Below are 7,294 nucleotides of genomic sequence, written 5' to 3' on the forward strand. Positions count from 1 at the left end.
ATGGATGTTCCGTGTTCGATACTGGTAGATGGCAAAACATTACATTATATAGTCAAATTTTAATGCGTTAAGATGATACCAAAACGTTCATTTATTTATGAAGATTATGTATATTAGATGTGTATATAATATTTAATGATTTTTACTTTTTGCATCTATTATAATAATTTAATAAGTATGAAATACACTATCTAAAATAATTTATCAAAGGATATTATTTTATTTTAAATATGTACTTTTTTTTATTTAAGATATTTTATAATTTTTTCTAAAATTTATATACAGCGTTTATAAATGGAAGGGAGGGGGTAGGGGCATTTTGAGAAGCTAGGCTAGGGTTATAATAGTGAGAGTTATCAATTTATACATGAAGCCAGGGTTGTGTATTTGACCAATAATATGGTCAAATATAAATTAATGTTTTTTAAGACATTAACTTTATTTTATATATAATAATAAAATGAATCTATAATATTAATTTTATAATATTTTTTAAATTCATTGTCATTCATTAACTAATATTTCGCTCATGACAGTCTTGTTTTGATTCAAATATCATTTTCTTTAATATTTTATATACAATTTTCATGTTAAGATTTTCAATCGATTGCTGTTTTAGTAAGAATAATAACCTAAAGAACAAGTATAAATTTAGCAAACCTGGATAATTTGCTAAGGGATGACAGGAAAATGAGACCTATAAAGCAACATATCCCAACAAATTGAAAAAAAATAATGTAATTTTTTTTCAAATTTTTTTCAATGTTCTAAATAAATTAAAATCTTAATCAGGAATGCTCTCAAATAATCCTCAAAATATAATTTTTATATAACTTTAGGGCCAAATTGAGGCTTGAATTTCTTTTCTACGTTATTTTTAGATTTGCTACTTAGCTTAATCTGTCATAATCACTAGTTTGACAAATGTATTTAATTTATAGGAGGGGTCATATAAGGATTTGGAATTTTGCGATATATGTTTTTAATCATTGGGATTAAGATAAGATAATAAATAATTGCGTATACTAGCTTTAATCATCGCATACCAAAATCTCTATTATAGTTAGGAGACTACTCCTAAATAAATCCTAAGTGACATTGTCTACCCCTTTAAATTTTTATATTCGAACTCTTTTATTCCGCAAGCTTGTTCATCTTTTATCACAAATTTTATATAACCCTATGTTTAAGCTCAACTTTCCCCGAGTATTTGTCACCCTCCCCGAATATCATTTATATAAAAAAGTATAAAATATATAATTTTTTAATAAATTAAATCCTATAATAAGAACCAATAAAGAGGAACAAAATGAATACAAATTTTAAGTTTTAGATAAAAAAATTTTTTAATTTTATTTATAATAAAAGATAATTTCTAAGGGTTATCTTATCCTGATAGCTTATTTTTTTTTATATATACAGAAAAAGTTATAATTAATTCTTGATAATTATATAAAACCTGATTAGTGTCATAAAACATTGCATATTTTTTAAAAAAACTTTTAGTATTAATCATAGAAAAAATTTAACTTCCCCTTTTCTTAAAACATACAATATGGCATTAACCTTAATTTAACAAAATCACGTTCTTATATAACAAAAAATTTTTTTTTAAGGATTCTAATAATTTATTATTTTATAGTATAATAGTAATATATTAAAATTTTAAACATGGCAAATTCATAGCCTATAAATATATTTCTATGAGTTATCATTTGGTATATTATGTTGGTTGATATACATATATGGTGTATGATAAGGGTTATAATATGGGAACCCAGTTGGAAGGGTAGAATTTAAAATCATATGAGGGTTTGATGGTGGAATAAACATTGGCGGATACATCATATAATGAGATGAGGGTTGTAAATATTGGGAAGGTAGTGGAATAGGAACGTAGTGGTGAGAGCCATAATCGCTTTCAATCATAGAATATCCAGGGGGACATACAGGTAAAGTTGTATTTAATCGATCTGGAATTTTTGCCTTTGTAGAGTACGTGTCATGTTTGTTATCACCGCAATTTGATAAATGTGTCTTGTCCAAATGAGTGTTAGAATTATAGATTGCGGTATCCAGGCATCCTTCTGCCTCTCGCCTAGGACTGTTACTCTTATCTACACATTCTCCTTCTAGATACTCATTTTCGATATTGTCACATTTATAATTATACAATTTATATCCGTTACCATTTTTTACTTTTTGGTGGATTGTTTTAGTAGTTTGATTGACTTTTAAACGCTGATTTGTCATAGGCAATAAATGATTAGATGGTCCGTATTTAGGTATCTGATAAGGATTGTGGGGATTATTAAAAGAGTTTTGAAATTTGATGCTTTTGTAGGTATGTTCTCGATTATCAGGTATCAGGTATGAGCTATTATTATCAGGGATTGCTTTTGATTGATTAACGGCACTGGCATTTGAGAAGTTTTTAGATTTTCTGATAATATGAGGTTGTTGCCTAGTTTCTGCATAGCAAACCTGCCCAGGAACCGTTCCTTGCTTCTCGCAGATGAAAACAGTTTCACATTCGTTAGTTCTGTTATTGGTGGCCGAGGTATACCTATCTCGTTTGGTATATTCCATATAAGGTTTACCCTTTCCTTGTTCGTCTTTCTTAGTAAACAAGCGATTACACCCTATGGGTAAACATAGTTTGATCAAGGGATTTTTAAATATCCAACTCAAGATATTTGAAGAATACGACTGAGCAGAAGAACCACACAAATTATTTTTATCGCTTAGTGTGTGTTGATGTTCGTTCGCAGGATCAGTTTCGATCAACGGAGGCGTAATGTCATCATCTTCGTCATCGTTATAACAAAAGCGAGATTTGTAACCCGACTTGAACCAATCGATTTCTTTCCACAAGATGGCTAAAAATATGGCTTTCATTAGCGACAGAAAACAATAGCCTATAATGAACAAATTATCGGCCGAAGAAGACATCCATTGTCTAAGATCATGGCCGCAACCCTTTTTATTTATTGAAGAGTCTTCGTAATCATAAGGATTGCATATACCGTAAAAGCTTCTTTTAATCGATGTAGAATCAAAATTTTTGGTCGCAATTCCACTATTTGACATTATCGGGGTCTTGCAACAACTGAAGGGTACTAAATTTCCATATAACATATGATTGTGGTGTCTGCTGTTAGTTTTATTTTGAAGATCGTAGCCGTTGTTATTTTTAAGTCTTTCTATATTAGACAAACTTTTACCTCTAAAAGAATCTCTGAACCAATATGTATTTACAAAGTCTAGGGGTCTATAAAAGCCACAACATTCGTTTTGCATTTGTAGAGAATTCCAGGATTTTGTATATGTCGGATCTAACCCATATCTGTTTTCGAAATTGTGTTTTATTGCTTGGATCCAAGGAATGAATATATATGAAGCGGTAGTAGTGAAGTAAAAATATGTTACGGACGATAATATATTCCATTTTTGGTCTGATATATTATGAGGATCTGCCTTGATATTTGAATAATGAATATTAACTTTTGATGAGGTCAGTGATTGATACCTAAAGAGACAGTGAAATCTGAAAACCCACACCAATCCGATCACAATATCGCTTATCAAAAGTATTCCCAGCAATATGCAGTACAGTTTAAGACACCTGACTATAGACTTTTGCCTTTGCTTAAGTGACTTATTCGAGTCATTAGAAGTCATCGATCCATTTCCATTGAAAGATCTTCTTCTAGCGATGCTATTCTCTGATGAGTTTTCTAATAAAGAGGATGAAGTCGGTGCTAAAAACACTGAAACCAATCCCAACATTTGGATAGGCCCAGCTTGTATGATCAAAACTATGCACCCATAAATCAAGGATGGGTCTTCCTTCCACGAGAAAGGAAGCAATATAAAACTGGGGTCCTTGGCTATATGCGAAGCGAAAAGATAGAAAATCGAGACCGCAATCAATAGTAAAATGTTAGAGAAATGTATCCATTTTTGGTAGGCGTAGCGATTGAATATATTTAATTTGCTTAGCGTATACACTATGATATTTCTCATTTTAAAAAAAATAAAGTAGCTTTAACTTATTTAAAAAATTGGAAATTATATTATTGACTTTGAAAAAGAATTTTTTAAATTTCGGAATGCTGAAAATATTTAGTTTATTTTTAAAACAAGTTACAACTTTTAAAAATTATTATATAAATATTATTTTTTTTTTTATAATACATAAATAATTATATGATATAGTAAAAGGTATTATATTTTTTATAAATAACCACTTCACGAATTATTTTATTTAAAATTTCAACAAAAATATTTATTTTTTTTATATTAAAAACGTGTGAACAAAAGTTTTTATTTTCCCAGTGTTCCATAATTACTTTCCCCCATTTTTTTTTTCTATTATAAAAGTAAATTTTCATTATAAAAAAACTTACTTCTAAAATATAACCGTTTTTATAACAATTACGCACCTTAAAAAAAATATATAAATTTTCACTAATTTCTTTTGATAAAATATTTTATTTATTATAATTAATAACCATAAAATATTAATAAATGAAAATGACAATAAAATATATAAATATTTTATTTTTTTCATACTATGAGTTTTGTAGTTTACTTTTGTATAATACCATCAATTGGAAGATTAAGGTGTACATTTTTTAAATTATATTTATTACCTGAAGTTATACTTAAAATTAAAATTATGGAAATGTAAAATATATGAATATTAGTCTTGAAGCTCACTTAATATATTTTTTTTAAAAAAATGTATTTTTTTAAAATGGATCTTCTTTCTTGTTTTTTAATATAAAAGGATAAATATTTATTGGATAAACTTTAAATTGTTTAAAAATGCCATCTTGAATTCTTTAAAAAAATATAATTATCGATGAGATTGAAAATTTGATTATAAATATAACGTGTTAAAACTTGAATTACAACAAATATAAAAAAAGGTATTTATTCTTCATAAGAAAATAATTTTTATCGCCATATTATAATTGCAGGTAACAAGCGAGTGCGTAAGTACATAAAATAAAAATAATCTCATCGAACTTTTAGAGAGGATTGTAAGTATTATGAAGTAGGTAAGTAAATAATAAGAGGAGAGTTACTTTAATTTCCTTATATTTTAATGAGATCATAAAATGTTTCGATTTGTACTAAATTTTTCAATAAAATATTCATTTATAGTGGAGTTGTTTCTAAGATTTTAATTTTTCTATTATTAAAAACAAAAAGGAATCATTAAAATTTAAGGATATGATAAAATGACAATGTATCGGTAAAACCCTGATTCAGTTCATCTTGAAAAAGTGTCATCATAAAAATAATTCTTGGTAATTATAAGGTAGCATAACAACTCCCATATTTAAACTTTTCTAATAATTTGGCTATATTATTTAAATAATAAAATGATTTTTTTTAAAACATTCTTCCATTTTTTGTAGGCCTAGAAAGAATGAAAGATTATGATTTCGGGGTGCCACCTCACAGTTAATAAAAGTAAAGGGTTTAATTTATTATTTAAAAAAATCTAATTTACGAAGTAAATTATATAGAATAAAGATGTGTTATAACAAGTCCTGAAGTAATTGAGGACACGAAAATAAATAATTGTAAAGTAATAATATTTGGTCAACTTCTTGCAAATAAAACTTTTTATATTTAGCATTTGACATAAGTAAAAAAAGAAACGTTATATTATATTGTATTCAATTTAACTTTTGTTGTGTATACAATACAATTCATGTATAATTTACTAAAACAAATATTTAACTTTGATTTATATATATTTTTTAATGAATGCAACAAATATTCACTCATATTTTTATGTAAAAAAAAATAAAAACTTAATCAATAAATCTATTAATTTATATCAAACACACCTGTTATCCATAATTGCGAAATAATAATTTGTAAGGCTTATATATTTTAAAGAGAGATTCTTATCATTCCTAATTTAATTTTTCATTTAATACATTAATTAAAATAAGATTAAAAAAAATATTATAGAAAAGATCAAAATCAATTATCTGATGTGCTTTATTTTAGGTCCAACTTTAATCTCTAATTTAAACTCAGATCAAATCAAATTATAGCCAAAATAGTAAGCCACTTCGTTATGGCATAAAACAACTTTAAATGTTTCATTAATGTGTTTAAAATGAAATCATGTAAAATTGTGTATTATGTTGCTGACCGGCAAGTAAATTAAAAGTAAGTCGCGATTATGATCGAATCGATTTGGTATAAACGGATATCAAACTCAGTTATTTAGTTTTGTAAAATTGAAGCACAATAACAAATCACATCCTTTTAGGCAAAATCATATTTAAAAACTAGCTTAACAAATTATATTACTATTTTCCAATTTTTACATCATTTATTAAGTTTTTTTAAATTCAGAAAAAAAAAATCTGATTTATAAATTTAAAACAATAAGATATTACACATAAATACATATTTACGTTCATTGCCTTGCAGGTAACATACATAATTACAAAAAAATAATAATTTGTCAATAGGGTGATATTTCGATGGCTGCCACGTAAATTTATCCCCTATATATAAAAACGACAAATCAAATAGCGGCGTCTTTTATGATAAAATAAATTTGGCTCCAAACATTTTTATTTACAAGACGTAATTAGTTTCGCCGGTATCTGAAACTGAATATAAAGATCATCTTAATTTAATCTACATTGATTTAGCTGGACTGTATTTGGGCTAATAATGAATAGATTATTTTTCTGGCATAAGTTGGGTTGGATTTATGAATATTTTTGTTGCAATCTTGTTAATTAGTAATATAAAATAAATCATGTTTGATTTTGATTGTATTAATTTTTATAATTTTGTTTCATTTTTAGTATATTTCTTATATACATAAAATACTTAAATGAATAAAAAATTGATATTATTTTTATATTTTGATGTAAGAGTCGAGTTTGGGAATATGAGATTTATTTTATGTTCGGATTGGGTCTGGAAAATGTTTTTCTCCTAATAGATTTGGATAAGTCGACAAAATTTGTCTTCTGCAAGTTTTAGTTCGTGAAATGTATTTTTTTTTGAAATTTATAAATAGTGATATTTTTGTGGAAAAGACATTATTTCTTAAATATATACTAATCGTAGCTAAACGAGGTGAAATACTAACCTATATATCTAATATACCTTCGGTCATCCTATATTTCATATCATGGGCACTTATTTCAAAATTATTTTTAAATGGGGGAAAAAATATTTAAATTTTATTTTTCTGGTTATTTGTAACTTTAGAAGAGCCATATATTTCTGATCTGCATCGGTC

The sequence above is a fragment of the Gordionus sp. m RMFG-2023 genome, chromosome 2 (assembly GCF_954871325.1).
Source record: "Gordionus sp. m RMFG-2023 chromosome 2, tfGorSpeb1-WG-v2, whole genome shotgun sequence".
In the NCBI taxonomy this organism is placed as follows: Eukaryota; Metazoa; Nematomorpha; class Gordioida; order Chordodea; family Parachordodidae; genus Gordionus; species Gordionus sp. m RMFG-2023.